We start from the raw sequence: 16,695 nt of genomic DNA on the forward strand, positions 1-16,695 counted from the left end.
GTGTCCCCTCTTAAGAGCTCTGAGTCCCAGCTCTATGTGATCCCTCCTCAAGCTGCTGACGGTCCACATCAGCCTGGGAACACCCTCCACCAGAGACCTGTGTTCCAGCTTTGCTGGGCCCTTCCCCTAAGCATCTAGGTTCTATTAACCCCAGTCTCTTGCTTTGTTTCCTCAGCCCTTGGGATGGTAGCTGCTCCCTGCAGTTACCGTCGCTGAGATGCCTCAAGCTTCCTTTTTTGCCTTTTCAGTCCTAATACTAGCCTAATAATCCCCTTTATTAAATTATCTCTGTTAAAATAACTATGGTGATCAACTCCTTACTTAAATAATGTTTACATGATCAAAAGACTTTCTGTAGTAGTATTAACAGTTTTGGTTTCCTTGGTTATTTTAACTTTATTCAATTTAAATTCATTGAATTTTTTCCAATTATGCTTTCATTTTATAGTCATTAAAAAATAAAAAAAAAAACTGGCCAGGCATGGTGGCTAACACCTGTAATCCTAGCACTTTGGGAGGCCAAGGCGGGTGGATCACTTGAGGTCAGGAGTTTGAAACCAGCCTGGCCAACATGGTGAAACCCTTTCTCTACTAAAAATCCAAAAATTTAGCTGGGCGTGGTGGTGGCTGCCTGTAATCCCAGCTACTTGGGAGGCTGAGGCAGGAGAATTGTTTGAACTCAGAAGGCAGAGGTTGCAGTGAGCCAAGATTGTGCCACTGCACTCCAACCTGGGCAACAAAGCAAGTCTCCATATCAAAAATAAAATAAAATAAAATAATTAAAAAAGATGGTGCTTTCCTGATTGGACTTTTACTGATACACGAGAAAAGCTAGTAGGAAAAAATTAAACCTGCTAGTGAAGACAGGTTTCTGGGTGCTTTGATGGAGTGATCCATCTCCTCGTCACCAGGGATGGGAAGAAGAGCTTTACATCTGTTATGTTTAAATGATATTCCTCAAGGAACAGTGTTCAAGAGCTACTTGATGGTTACCATCCACTGAGCTGTTCAAGTTATTGACCATTTCTTACTTAGATTCTGAGAAGTTTTAGATACAGTTAAACAGTGGAGGAATATATGGCCTTTAAATAGCCAGGGGTTCCAGAAGAAAATAAATAAATTCTGAAGAAACAGGGTCTAAGTAGGGAAAAGAATACCCAACTGGAAAGAGAATGCTGTAGAATAAATATACAGAAGGAGTTAAGCAATTTAACTATTCAAAAAGACCAAAGGGAGGCCACCACACTACAAGTTTGTGGGGGGGGGGGGGGTGGCGGGGGCAGCGACTATTAAAATCACAGGTGGTTGCAATAACCACACATACATTCAGTGCTGAATTTCCAATCCCTATCTCCTTACTTTGGGAGCAATTAGTCTCGGGTGAAAAATTGCACTTGTAGCTAATTGCACCTGCAATTACCTACTTCCGGGTGCAATTAGCCACTTGAACCTAATTCTGAGTGTGCAAGTGTTTAATTGCATATGTGAGGAGGTGATTCCAGACACAGTTAGTTGTGCCCTCAGTCTTTGCACCTGCAACTAATTGTGACTAATAAAACAAGTCTTCATACAAGTCAAGTTGAAGGTACATATGGTGACCCTGTTTGGGGAACCAAGAATTGGATTGGTTGGGCTAATAGAAGTACAAGTGCACTAAAGAGAATAAAGGGACAAATTATTTAGAAACTGTCATTCTTTGGATCTACGGTTACATTATCCATGTCCTTTCCTGCAATCATGCTCTTCCCAGACTACAGAACATAAAGTCAGCTGATTAAAGGCAAGAATCATGCCTTGGCTGACACAGTTCTTTGTAAAGATAGCAGTAATTCTTCTGCTGACATTGAGGAACATCCATAAAGTGCAGGTCAGAACTATGTTCCAGCCAGTTCTCCATTATTTGTGTTAATTCTGATGAGGTTATTCAAAACACTGGGCAACAGGTATTTATTGAACTAAGTCATATCATGAATCCAGAAATTAACAGACATGGCTCCTGCCTTCAATTTCATGTCAGTTCTACAAATAATTATTAAGTGTCTACTGTCTGCTTGGCAAGTCGAGGTACTCATTTACTTATTAGGAACATTCCTTTGTTCTGTCTTTCTACAAATGCCTATTGATATGGTTTGGTTATTTGTCCCCTCCAAATCTCAAGTTGAAATGTGATTCCCAGTGTAAGAGGTTGGGCCTGGTGGGAGGTGATTGGATCATGATGGCAGATCTCTCATTAATAGTTTAGCACTATCCCTTTGGGGATAAGTGAGTTCTCACTCAAGTTAGTTCATGAGGGACCTGGTTGTTTAAAACTCTGGGACCTCCCCCTTTTCTCTCTCTTGTTTCTGCTCTCACCATGTGACATGCTGGCTTCTCGTTGCCTTTTGCCATGATTGTAAGCTTCCTGAAGCCTCACCAGAGACAGATGTTGCAACCATGCTTGTATAGCCTGCAGAATTGTGAGCCAATTAAACCTCTTTTCTTTACCCAGCCTTGGGTATTTCTTTACAGCAATGCAAAAACAGCCTAATATACCAATTTATCAAGCCCTCTTGGAACTCACATTCAAGTAGGAAAGATAGACGCTAAACAACTGTTTATACAATTAATGTCTTCATTACAGGGGCTGGGAGAGTGCACAACTAGGGCCTGCCCTGGTAAGAGTTTATGATAGGGTGTTCTGAAGAATTGACGCTTGAGTCAAGATTTTAAAAATCACTAGGGGCTACTCAGAAAGGAGAGGGAGAGCAGGCTCTGGGCAGGGAGAATGAAAATGCCAAGGCTCTGAGGCTGAACGGAACTTCCCAGACTGAGAATAGAAAGAAGGCCAGCGTGGCTGGAGTGGAGTAAGGGGGAGAAGTGGTTGAAGGTTATGTGATGAGTGGGAGGAGTTTCCTCTAGGTTGCCAAAAATGTGCCTCATGAAAGAACCCTGCTGGAATGAAGGGCATCACAGGGCCTGTCAACCACAGCCAAGGCAGAATCCTGATGTGAGATGTTGTTTTTCGTCCCTCTTCCTCTAATCTCACCAATACCAGCCTGGATCCTGGAAGAGCCAGAAGAGAGATGAGGTAGAGAGAGAATAAAATTGCCAATCAACCCCTCCTTCCCAACTGCATGAGCCTGAGCTTCAGCCGATATCACTAACTTTGATATGGAGGTGAGATTGAAGTTTGACGTTAAGCTGAACTGGACCTTTAACACTGAAAAGAAATCTCATTATCAGAATTGAGGCTTTTCTAGTAGTTGGAAGTAATCCAGAAAGCCAAGGCATCTGCATGAGATGTCTCTAAAGCACAGGAAGTAGGGACCTGCCTGAGCATATCTGAAGCTAGGTAGAAGAAATGTACAGCCTCTTTGTGACTGTACCCCCCTTGAGCCAGCCTATTCCACCAGTAGTACATAGGAACAATGCACATGACCCCCCAGAGCTGAGGCTCCACAAGGCGGTGAAGTTCCACAAAGATAAGAAGGACTCATAGATTTGGATGGAGAGGAGGGAGCAGGCATTGCAAGAGAAGAATGATGAGAACACAGGGGAATGAAGTCCATTCTCTATTGGATGGGAAGCCTCAAGAAGTCTGGCCTGGCTAGAGCAGCTGTTCTGAGATGTGAGAAGCAGCGTTGGATAGAACATGAGCTAAAGACAGATGGAAGGAAGTCTTTAATGCCAGGCAATAGGAGTTAGGAGCCTCTTGCATCAAGCCTGGCTCTTCCTCCAGATTCTGAACAAGCAGCAAAATAACTTGGTTTGAGCTTAAAGTGAGAGGTTCATCTTCCTGAGCTCCCTTCCAGGGCTGAAATGGTGACCTTTTCCCCAGTCTTTCTTCTCTGTGTACTGTCTAGTGGAGATGATGAGAAGTCATCACTGTGAGGACATTACCTCCCCATCCAAACCCCTTCACCAGCACTCCTGGCCAAGATGGTACATGTGCAGTGCAAGTCTTCAAGGATTTGGGGAGAGCAGTAGAATCCCTTCTTTTATGCCTTTTTCTCTTTTGGCAAAGGCTGACTCCATGCTCACCAATTAGATTAGAGTCATGTCACTGGATTCTAGTCAGGCAGCCTGTACAGGGCTGGCCTCTAAAACATTCAACACAATCTTCCACTCATTCTCCCCTTCCAATTCATGAGACTGAAAGTAAAGGACCCTGCGATGGTGGAGACACATGATGGCAAGAATCTGTATCCCTACTCAGAGAGGAGCATCAGACTGGCGTCAGACCATAACACGAGCAAGAAACATGTGCTTGGTTAAGCCACTGAGATAGGGTGTTTACTCATCACTGAAGTGCAGCCTAGTCTGTTGTAACAGATCTATCCACCTCCGACCCCAGTGTTCCCCATCCTCCGATTTCTCTCCCTTCTGTACTCTTTCTGCAGCCACCTTGGCCTCAGTCATTTCCTCACAGCAGAGTATTCACAGTTGCAGCAGAGGCAGGGGAAGAAGACCCAAGAAGGGAAGACCTGGGTGCTTCTCTTCCCCTAGCATGCTATTGCACTGCCTCTCATCCTGGCTGTTCCTCTCTCTGGAATACTCTTCCTCTAGATGTTCACTCCTGGCTTCTTTTCAGCTGAAATGACTCTTTCTCAGAGAAAGTTGCTGGCACCACCCATCCACCCACAACTTCTCAACACAATACTCTTTACTGCCTTCGTAGCAGTAAATTATTCAAGAAATTATCTCATCTGTTTATTGTCTTTCTCCTTGTAGGATGTCATCTCCACCAGAACAAGGACTACGTTTTGTATGTTGCTGTTCCGTTAGTGCCAGAACATGCCCACCCCTGCTCAGTAAATAAGCGTTAAGTGAATGGATTAATAAGTGAAAGGCTGTAAGTACTTTGACCTCCAGGTTATCTAGTCTCACTCCCTTTACAGATGAGGAAATTGACTCTTTTCCCAGAAAAGAGGAAACAGAAAAGCAAAGGCAACTCTCCCATGCTAGCTGTTTCTGGAGTGCTGAACTTAGATGTGATTTATTCAAATGAAAACTCTTGGGGAATTGTTTCAGAGGGATCCGTAAAACAAATGTCATTTTTACCTAGAGAATTCACCCAACCTTCCAACCAATTTCAAATGTAGTTCTTCAATGCAGATTTAACAAATTTGAAATCTCTTACATAAAGCTATTTATCATCTAATGTGCGCCTGCCCTGCACCACAGTTTAAGTTACAGCTTTTTAATGGGGTAAAACATTTCAATGAAATCATCAAAATACCTTAAACCAAAACTGCTTATAAGATATTGATGAGTTTCAAGCATTGATTCCACCCCTGAAAACATCAACCTTGCTATTGGCACCATGGGCACTTCTAATAATAGCAGCCAAGGAGGTATAATGAATATCTAATGAACCATTTTGTATGTCTATGTTGCTTCTTGAATTGGAAATAAATCAATGAGCCTTACAAAATGCATATTTTAGTGATACCTCATAAACAATAATCTTGTTTTTCTATCATGACTCGAATGTCATTCTTTTTATAATACAATTGAAGATTTAATAATTTATTATATAGATTGCCTTCCCCATTTTAGCTCTAGGTTATGTGTGTATACATAATACATATACATATAGGTCGCCTTTCCCATTTAAGCTCTAGGTTATGTGTGTATATGTATATATGTGTGTGTATATGTATATATGTGTGTATATATATGTGTGTGTGTATATATATATATATATGTACACATAACCTACAGCTTAAACGAGGAAGGCAACCTAGTCCAATGTTTGATTTTTAAAATTTTTAAGTGTCCTTGTATGTAGAAGCTCTGTGGGTCATAAAAGTAAACCAAAATGCCCACGTTCCAGGAGCAAACATAGAGGCACATGAATAGTAACTAGTAAACAAGTCATAGACGCTTCCATGAATACAATACCAGAGAAGGCCTAGATCCAGTGCCAAAGGCTGAATGAAGACCAAGAGATCCGATAATCCTGCTTTACAGGCACTATAGCTGAGCCCACGCTCATCTGGGCCAGTCAGACCAAGGCTGGTTTCCTTGGGCTGGAACAAGCTCCTCTGGGAACAGCGTGGTGTGTTCACCTAGAGACCTCTTCCTGACAAAGGTTTTGGCTGTGTTGTCCCACCCACTTCCTCAGCTGAAAATGGGAAATGGGGCAAGTTGCTTCCCCTCCTGCTGGCTCAAATCCTATGACCCAAAGCACGGTCTCCATCTCAGCAACTTCCCTTCCAGAGGCCAAATATAGCCATCCCTTTCCTGGCTCACTAAAATTCCAGTCAGACTGCTGTGCACAGTGACAGACGGCCAAAGAGCATCTCACCAGCCCAGCCACAGCCCAAAATAACGGCCACTTGGTTAGCACAGACTGTGGACTTTTTCTTTTTTGTTGTTGTTGAGACTTCGTTCTGAGTTATTTTTTGTTTTGGTTTTGGATTTTGTTTTGTTTTTGTAGTTTGAAAGTAAATAGAGTATCTGAAGAAGTGGCTACACCAACTTCCTACATGAGGTTCCTGGGTTTAGTTCCAGCAGTGGTGGGTAATGACCAGAAATGTACTCACCTCTTAAATCTCCCCAGCCGCCTACCTAAAAGGAGGGGCTGACAAGCGCATTTCCTCCCCATTCTGTCCAGCAGTGCCTCCTGCACACCCCAGGTCATGCTGGGACCCACCCACCATGCTACATTTTCTCCTGGGTCTCGTGGAAGGAAGACTGGGGGAGGCTGTCCTGTGGGCTGGGTGGGGACACTTCCAGACTTGCACCCATGATGCTTCTGGGCAGTAGACAGGCCCCGGCCCCAAGCTGTCAGTTCGGTGCCCTCCACAAGTTCTAAAAGGCCTTAAATTATTAATTTATTTCTTTAAAAATACACCGTGCTCAACAACAACCAAGCCCACTTTTGATCTGCATCATGACACACAAGGCTCTTGTCAACCAGATTTTGTGCAGGCCAACAGACACATCTTATTAAATCTTACCTAGCGGGTAACATGAAATTGGAGCATGCTAAAGAGATTTAGTCTGGGAAAGATGATTGTCTTCTCCATGCCCTGTTTCCAAATGCAATGGTAATAAGCAATTTTGCAAAACTATAACCTTCAACTGTTGGAACATCTTTGTACTTTTGTTCTTCAAAGGCAGAATGTTTTCTGGAATTATGTTTCTACCTGAGGAAAAAAATATACTCCTTCAATTTCTACATGTGCAAGCATATCACACAGATATATCTCATTTCTTGTCATGTTGTATGCTGTCTCAAGATCAATAAATAATTTATGCATTTAATGCATTTATCAGCTCTCGTGTGTGTGTGTATATATATATGTAAATCTCCTATGTGTTAATGTCAAAGATGTCTTCTATATTAACGGAAAGCAAGCAACCTCTTGGGTGTTTCACCACCATGAAATTAACTTTGCATCTTACCCATCAAATGAGTGAAAAGTGAGAACAGGTCCCTGCTCTTTATAGAAAACTAAACGCTAGTTTACAACAGAGAAGGAGTTACAGTAGGAATTTCACATTGCTTATCTGCTGAAATTTCTCCCCTCCCTTACTTTTTTTTTCCAAAGAAGTTCTTTATTACTCCAGGGCCACTTAGATTGTAGAGGGAATACGGCTCCTAAATTTCAACTTGTTCTATTAAAGTTGCCTTTCCTTTGCTTCCCACTTGGAGTATTTATCATGCTTGTCGTTAAGAACTGCTTCTGAGCCCTCGCAGTGCCAAGCCTGGGACCAGGTGCATACGTTTGGCAGTCCTCACCTCCACTGCCATCCATAGGCTCCAATTTGGATTTAACCATGGTCATCATTCACACCCTCATGGCAGCAGGATCTAGGGGTGCCACCAATATGATGATAGGCAGTGAGCATGAGCACTGGCAGCAACTGCTTTGGGCAAAGTCACGTGGCTGCACCTGGCTCATGCTTGCTGTTCTGAGCCTGTCCCCTCTTTCCACCCACCTTCCCCATTTGGAAGACTTCTGTGTTTCAGCAATGCCATGAAAGAACTCCCAGACTGATAGAATCTGAGAGGAATGGATCTCAAAAATAATCTCGTCCAAACTGCTCATTTAAAAAATAAGGAAATGGAGGACCTGAGGGGTTAATTTCCTTGGCCACACTCACACAGGTAGTTGCTGGCAGACCAGAGACTGGAACTAAGTATTTGAACCCACTTCCAAGGCTCCTTCCACCATACCAGTGGCTCCCAACATTTGCTGGCACAACCCACAGTCAGAAGGAAACTTTACATCCTGATCCACACACATGCACACATGTATGCAACTTACACAAACGTTTTACAAAACAATGCTTACTATGTGACACACTTTGATCTTTTCTATTGTCGTAGATTCATTTTAAAATATTCTGGAGATTGCTTAACAGCACATAGACTCAAACTGCAACCGTACAGAGAAGATTAGCATGGCCCCTGCACAAGGATAACATGCAAATTTTTCCCATATTTTTTGTACATTTACCAAATGTTACTTTTCTTTCCAGGGATAACATTTATAGGTATACAGTCCTATAGTTTGCATTTTTCTTAGTTAGATCCATCCACTGAATATTTAGGAGGATGGGGGTTGAATTAGATACAGAACAGGGTCCCTTTTAGGTCTAAGCCTCATGCTCCTGATCAGGAATGATCTTCCTGTCTACCTGTCCTCAGATTAGAATGATCTGAAAGACAGAATGATCTAGTAGACAGAACACTGGACTGAGAGTCAAGGCCCAGCATCTAGTCCTGGCTCCACCAACTGCTAACTGTGTAACTTTGGGCGAGTTTCCTCTGGGTTCCGTTAACTCATCTGCATGATCAAGCTGTTGCTAACTGACAGAGTTCTGAGGAGTAAACGAAATAATGCAAATTAAAGCAATAAAAAGCTCTATGCACAAGACTTGTCCTGGAATAGCAATGATCTTCCATTCTCACATTTCAGAGAAATATGGTATCTAAAGAGGTTTCTGGATTCCATTCAAAACACCTGCATCATTATTATGAATAAATTTGGTAGATTAAAGAAAAACCATACCCTGAAACTAGCTTATTTTTAAATGTTTTTGCAGGTGTTTGAAGAGGAGGGGCTCACTCTAAATCTTGAAGATGTTCAGCCTCGAAAAAGTAGAAGTCATTGTGACCAAAGATGATGCCACCATGCCTTTGAAAAAGAAAGGTGATGAGCCTCAAATGGAAAAATACATTCAAGAAAGGTCAATGCTAGTGAGTATGAATGAACACATAGCAAAAATTTCAGGTAGAACAGCCATGCCAAGGGCTGGTGGGACAGGTGAGGCCGAGTGAATAAAAAGAAGTAGCCCCAGAGACACTCAAGGTGGTTCCAGCTGCTTTTGAAGGAGGTTTCTTTCTAAGAGGTGGCTGGGCTTGGTTTCAGCATATTCCAATTTGGGACTCATGAACTGCAACTAATAAAGATCAAAAAACTGATACAGAAATTGTTTTATAAAACATTCAATTCAAAATGCCTGCAGTGACCTTGACAAGAGCAGACATTAGGAGGATCCCTGACAGCTGAGAACATTGTGTGAAGCCCCTCAGAAGTTAGTTGTGAAGCCCTGCGGGGAGATCTTTGGCTGCACAGGGGAGAGGATGGTGGGGAGGGGGACAGGCATCATTGTCACTATTATGGTAGGTAGGGCTGCTGCTTCTCTGCCTGAAACAGAGAAGAAGGTGTCAGGAAGATCCTAAAGAGAAGGACCCTGGCACAGGCAGACTGGGTGGAGGTGGCATGGGAGGCAGCGAGTTCTAACTCCTTAAATAGTGCTTTATCACTACTCAGGAACTGTTATGGGAAGCTCAGAGTTGTGCTTCTCACCAATAATCTTAGAGAAATCACTTCAAAAAAGAGATTAAAGAAAAGGTTACAGGTTTCAGTAAAGGGTTCCGTTTGGCCAAGTATACGATGGTTTGTAGTTGTCATTGTCCATGCCTACTGATAACTTATTTTGTGTTTTTGAATGAAAAGACATTTGTACATTCCTTAAAATAATAATATTGTTAAAAAGCTGGTGACGCTCACAAAATCGATTCCACAAATCCCAAGCAGAGCATGTGGAGGCAGCGCAAACAGGAGGCGCAGGCGGTGTGAGCAGCCCTCTGCTGTCCCCTCCCCTCCCACAGGCTCCCCCCAGCTGCTCTGACCACCGAGACACCCACTCCCGCTGCATCCCTCACATCCAAAGTCTCTTCCAGTGCCCTCTGGGACCTTGGTTCCAGGGTGAGCAACGCAACCAAGCTCGTGGGGAGGGCGGAGCACTCCATCCTCTTCCTGTGACCGCAGGGACCGTGGCTCTCCCGGGTGCTGCCCAGCCTACCCCAGGTAGTGAGCGCTTCATGGCCCCAAACTCCTGGGGACTGGAAAGGGCTTTGTGTCCCTCTACCTGTATGTAAATCCCCCCCCACCCTCTCTTAGCCACCTGGTTGCCCAAAACCACCTGAACCTTCCGCTCACACCTTGGTAACATACTGTCTTCTTTTCTGTCCTAGATCTTGCCATCAGGGTGGGCACTTTAATGTCCTTCCCTGTGGGCAGCACATCCAATACACTTGCCGTCCCTTTCTTTCCCTCCCTCACCTGGTGACACCCCTAACCTGCGAATGGCCTAGAGTGGTCCCACCTGAGATATTCTCAACCTGTATCCTGAAGCCTCATCACAGCCTCCTCTACTGAGATCCCGGTTCCCTTCAACCCGCTGCCCCTGACTTTCAATCTCCCTGAGCCCGTCCATGTCTGCTTTTCCCATTTCCTCATTCTCTCATCCCCCCCTTTTGGTTTTGCTTCCTTCCCCCTCCCACCTACACTCCAGGGCCTAGCACTTCAGCCCCATTTTTGACAATAGCCCCCTTCCTAAACCAACAACCTATGAATCTGCTTCGTAGTGCACAGCCAGCAATGAAGCAAGAAAAGAATCGAGCACATAGCCCCAATATGTTCATAAATCGCATACATTTTACTACTGGGCTGACGCTTTCTTCATTTTAAACATATCACCAAAATGGAAAGGCACAAATGACATGATTTTAGAAGGCCAATATAATAAGCATTTCAGTATTTTCTGCCCATTCCCATTGGAGCATTTTGTACAGCCCCTGAGGGTGTGTGTACTCCAGTTTAGGGACCACAGCCCTAAACCCTATCACTCTCTTCTCCTTCTGTCACATCCACCCTACAAAGCCATCCCTGAGCCAGTCTAGTCATGAGTGTCCTGTTCTCTGCCAGGTGTCTAAGTGGTGTTAGAAGACACACTCAGTCCCAGTAACCTCTGGATATACTCTTTCAGCTCAGGGCAATGTCACTGAGAGCCTTCAATGGGCAACAGTGAAGCTAGTTTGCAAGAAAACGTGTTTCATCTTCATCTATTGCCAGCACCCAGCACAGTGCCTGGCACTTGCCTGTGACCATGAATGCATTGATCTGTGCACACATGTGGCATCCACATCGCTCTGCCTACGTGGTTACCAAGGCATGAAGAGTACAATAGAGAGAGCCCTGACAGGTCAGGACATCCCAGCTGGGGCGCGTTTAGTTCTGAAGCTGTGTGAGGGTACCTTACCCTCACAGCACCTCTGTCTGCCCATAATGGCCCAAGCAATAGACTGGCCCTCAGAATGTGCCTGAGGCAGTTTAATTAAGGCCATTTTGGCACTTGACTATTCCAGGAGGTTGTATGGAGGTGGGAAATAGGGCTCTTTCAATCTTCTCTTTAATGCTGGCAGCAACCCTGGCTCAGGGCACAGCTGTACCCCCATTTCCTTCAGATGTCCCCTCACAGAAGGATGCCGCTGTCAGAGGAAAGGGGTGAGCAGGAGAGTGACAGAGCTTAAAGAGCAGCCTCCAGTGGACACAATGTAGACTGGATTTGAGCAGGGCCTCCAGGGTAAGCACAAGGAGAGGTGCTGGAAGAGCCAAGGATATGTGTTTGACCTACCTTCCTCTCTGGCCATGGAGGGCATCTCTTTCTCTCTGTCTCTCTCTGTCTCTCTCTCTCTCACACACACACACACACACAGAGAGAGAGAGAGAGAGAGAGAAGACAGCTATGGCACTTTCTCAGGAGGTAAACATGATTTAGGCAAAATTCCCTCACTTCCTACAGTTCTTTTATCTTCTCTTTCTCCCTTCCTCGTCCAGTGTTTCTTAATGACTGGTCATGGACTGACCCCTGAATCAAAGTCACTAAAGCCCTGTTATCAGTGCAGATTCCTGGCGTCATCTCAGACTAAGAGAATTAGCAAGTCTGAAACTGGAGCAAGGGACTCTGCATTTAAACAAAGTTTTGCCCATTAAAGTTTGAGCACCACTGAAAAACTCTCTCTTCTTCTCCTGTGCTCTTCCCAACTATGCATCCCTAATCTGTGGCCTGCATCCATCTAGCCACCATTCCCCTCTGCCCCTCCACTCCTGAGGCCATCATGATGAAGCCAGTGGGAACTCCAGTGGAAGGACCCAGACAGGAATAAGATCACCTGGGCCTTCACCTTCCTTCACCGACCGAGAGCTCTTCTCTTCCTGCGCTTTTATTTTAATCTAGGACATCCCCTCACTTGGCTCCTAGAGGCCCTGTTTCATTTAATTTGGCCTCCTTGCCAAAGCAGAATCCTGGGCAAGCCTGGGAACCTAATACCCTGAATTCAAATGAAGTTGCCTGGAGGAAACTGAATGAATCAGGTAGCTAAGATTTGGCCTAATGTTGATCTATTTTTGGCCAAAGCCAACCTCCACTAATAGGTCTCTACTAATAGACTTGCAAAGATGGAGCTCTGAATCAATGCTAAACAAGAGTTATAAATCATGAAGACGTTTGTTGTCTTTTTACCTCCCAGGGATGGGAGTGAATGGGAGAGGACTCTGACCATGAAGCGCTCTAATCTAAACTCGGAGAAAATTCTCCCAGCCATTCTTCTGCTCACAGAATTTCCGCGGCACCAGTCTCCCTGCAGCTTTGACAAGTGAGCTATTTTAGTATGAGAACAAGTAGAGTTATTGTTATCTCTGCTCTGAATCAAGGATAAAAAGAAAAGGTGAGCGGGAGAAGGAGGGTGTGAGAGAGAAGAACTGGGGGTGAGGTGCGGAAAAGCAGAAAGGACTTCAGATACCGAAAGAAAAGGAGCCAGGTGCTCTTCCCGGGAAGGAAGTCACCAGCCGGCCGGTTTGTGGATTGAAATCAGCACGTGACCCCTCAGCAACCATAGTAACAGTCCCTCCCTCTGGTCTCACAGGGCTCTGGAGGGGTGAAGACAGCACGATACATGCCAAGGTGCCTTGTCAGTGGTGAAGTGTTGTCTACATAGGGTGGCAGCTCCCTGTTTGACCAGGGAGCTACTGCGCCTTTCCCACAACCCCACCCAAAGACTCAGGACGGCCCAGGCCAGAAGGAAATTTAGACAGCAGACCCTCCGTCAGCAGATACCTTTCCCTGCTCTTCCTATCGGGTCACCTAGACCCTTAACAAGGGTGCTATTTTAGCAAGAAACTGAAAATAAAAAGAGAATCTGCCCTCCGAACATGCTGAACACTTATTTTAGCACACAGCCCCATGGAGGGTCAGCGCTCCACGCATGTTTTAAAGCGTTTGTGCCTGCTTATTTTGAGACCGGCAGGGCCTGAGCCACAGCTTCCTGGATTCTGCTTTGTCAGCAAGAAAGATTTGCTGCCATAGATATGCTGAGCTCCCTCTGCGGCCGCCCTTCTCCTGGAATCTGGCTGAGATGAGAAGTTTATCCCAGCACTTAAAGGAAGAGACTTCCTCCAGCTCCCACTTCTGCCTCACCCCTCCGCCTCCCACTGACAAACAGGCCTGGCTGCAAGGTGTGCGTGTCACCAGGACCTGGCCACCAGAGGGCGACAGAGAGCAATGAGGGCCGAACAGTTTCCCAGAAGGAGCCAAATCCCCTGACACATCTGCTCCCTCCTCCAGCCCAAAAACTGCCAGACTTGCTAGCATTTGCCAGTCCACCGAAACAAACATCTCACCTTCATCGTACAGTTCCTTGGTAAACTCTTATTTTCTTCTTTATCAAGTTTGGATGGAAAACAAAACAATTAATTTTAAGAGCAGCACACAAGAACCTAAACATTATTTATGTCTCTAATTATCTTGTTCTGGTGGGTATTTTAGTCCCTGTCTGGTCAGCACATTAATTATCTTCATAACTACAGCAAAAGTTAAATAATAAGCACCCAAGGCTACAGCACTACTGTAATGTGCAAGCTTAAATGAACTTATAAATTTTATTAATGGATGCTTTATACAACTCCTTATATTATAAATCAAACAAGAAACCTATTTCTATCTTTTAAGGGTATGGTGAAAAAGCTTTAACATTATTGAGGATAATTTTTATTAAGTTTAAAACTCCCTTTTTCCAGTAATGAGACTGTTATGAGGATAATTTAATCTAGTTTGTCATGAGGCACCCCGGCTTGTTAAATAAGTTAATAAATGACTGTGCATTAATCAAAGTGACAAAGCTATGAAGAGCTGGGGATGGGAGACAATTCTGGTGATAGTATTAATTAGTATTTAATTAGAAACTTAGGGCCCATAAATAAAAAAAAATCATGGTAGAGACATTTATGCAAATTGCTCAGAGCCTGCAGTGGAGTTAGCTTTGCTTTAAAGAAACATTATTTTTTTTTTCTAACATACTGTACACGGCAGCACTGTGGCCACATCACGTGGCTTAAACGAGCTCTTCTTTTGTTTCCAATTTGTTCCAATTACAGGCCTGTAAATTCAAATCATTCTTTTGACTGTCTTGATTGAAATGTAGAGTTTCCACAATTTCTACTGGGAGTTCCGTTTTTTTCTTCTTTTAATAAAAAAGGAGAAGTGTTTTAAAGACATAAAGAAGAGCTTTAGATTCTTTTTCTGCTCTTTTAATTAAGATGTGTGCCACCATTTTCTAAGAACAATTGTGGATTCCATTTGGTACACAAACAATGCCTCCTTTTTCAATCCTGGTGAGCTGTAACTAGGTTTTGTTATGTGATATAATATTGAAGACTGCATAGATTCAACTGCCATCATTTTTATGATAATCATAGCACTTTTAGCTTTTCTCTCAATAATGTACTTGGATAAATGGGCAATTTTTGATGGCCCAAAAAGATAATAACCGTTTGGTTCTGAACGTCACTGCTTTCCTAAGGTACATGTTCCCCCTTTTCAGACTTTATTATTTGTTGCATTTATTCAAGAAAGGTTATCCACAGTAAAACTGCTTTTTCTATTCAACAGTCTATCTCTGTCATGGTTCATTTATGTGTGAGCATGACGGACTGAAGCCCGTATTATCCACAGCTGACAAGTGTCAGGCCGACAGTTCAATCAGCCCTTCCTCGAGATGATGCCCAGGGCCCCGTGTTTGAAGTAGGACAATAAAGCAGGCAACACAATCCGGGCAAACTGATCCGATCCCTGTATGTAAAGGGGATTCTGCTTAATAACACAGTGTGGGTTTTTTTCCCTCTCCAAACACATTAGTCCTTAAACAGTGAGTTGGCCCTTAAGAAAATCTGTGACTGACATGAAAATGCTGAAGTTTTAAGGTGGTTGGTTTATCCGTAACCTCATGGGGCTGCTTCTTTGTGCAGACTGGTTTTGTCAAAGTCAGAAAAATAATGTATTCAGTGTCTGATCATTTTTAGGGAGTTATTCGAATGGGATTTTAAGTCAGACATCCTGATGTTGACACAGGGATCATTTTCTTGTCCTTTTGTTTTACATTTGTGGAACAGATCATTTGCATCGGCTAATAAAATTAAATCTCTGAAATGCATATAAAAGTGAGTTCCCTTCAGCAACAATCCTCAATTCCCTCCACCAGCCGAGTAAGCAGAGTTGCTGGGTGTGTTTCTTTATATTGGGTCTCTCTAGAACACAGGCTATAATGCAAACATATCTTCAAAATTAGTGCTCCTTCGGCCTGGGTAACACTTAGACTCAAATGTATATTAAAGTATTTCACTACAGATCCTGACAATCAACAGCAGAGCCAAAGTCGATAAAATGCTAATAACCTGCTGCGGTCTGTTCCTTGGAGGACTGGGGTACTGCTGTTGTGCTCTCTTCCAGCCTTCAAACCATTGCAGGCGACAACGGGCAAGGGAAGGCGGCTCACCCCTTTAGAAGGGGCCAGAGCACTACATGCCTTTCATAAGGAGGAAGCCAAAGACCCTCTTAAAGCATCATAAAACCTTCAAGCCAGAAGGCACAATGCAAAACATCAAACCCAACCTCTTCCATACTTGATGAATGAGGCTCAGAGACATTTTTGTGACTTCCAATGTCAGAGAGCTTGTAAGTAGCAGTGGAAGGAAAAGGTTAACAACAACAACAAAAGAATCCTCTGAATTTTGCTTCTCTTTATATGACTTTACTAGGCTGGGCAAGTTAGTGCGGAAGGGACTGATGAAAAGCAGAATCCAGAAGTCAGAATGTGAGGAATGATGCCGGCAACTACCAAACATGACTTCTGTCAATTTCCTTCTTGCACAATGCTGGAAGTCCTAAGTAATGTATTTTCTGTGAATGTGTTGGTTCTGTGAATGTTGGTTTTTCTCCGTCTACCCTGCTCTGTCCGAATCTACCCATTTACTGCATTCTCTCCCCCACTTTGACCCCACAGACCACATCACCCAAACACCCTTGGCTGCTGGCTTCCAACTGTATTAGAGACGAGGGGAGGCACTAATGGCCAGT

The 16,695-nt window shown here is 43.9% G+C and overlaps 1 long non-coding RNA gene and 1 pseudogene across 2 annotated transcripts in view; both read left to right on the forward strand.

The window, feature by feature from the left end:
- The window catches only part of LOC104006428 (uncharacterized), a 35,412-nt gene extending 25,970 nt beyond the window's left edge, over positions 1–9,442 (forward strand). Inside the window, exons 9-10 of one of the 2 annotated variants that reach the window (XR_010157229.1) lie at positions 4,711–4,831; positions 9,040–9,442. This is a non-coding gene — a long non-coding RNA (uncharacterized LOC104006428). The remainder of the gene's footprint in view (positions 1–4,710; positions 4,832–9,039) is intronic. The other variant, XR_010157230.1, reaches the window with a different exon arrangement.
- On the forward strand, positions 8,345–8,439 carry LOC112207343 (U6 spliceosomal RNA; annotated as a pseudogene).
- Positions 9,443–16,695: the final 7,253 nt, after the last annotated feature.

This window comes from Pan troglodytes, chromosome 4 (genome assembly GCF_028858775.2).
Source record: "Pan troglodytes isolate AG18354 chromosome 4, NHGRI_mPanTro3-v2.0_pri, whole genome shotgun sequence".
NCBI classification, from domain to species: Eukaryota; Metazoa; Chordata; class Mammalia; order Primates; family Hominidae; genus Pan; species Pan troglodytes.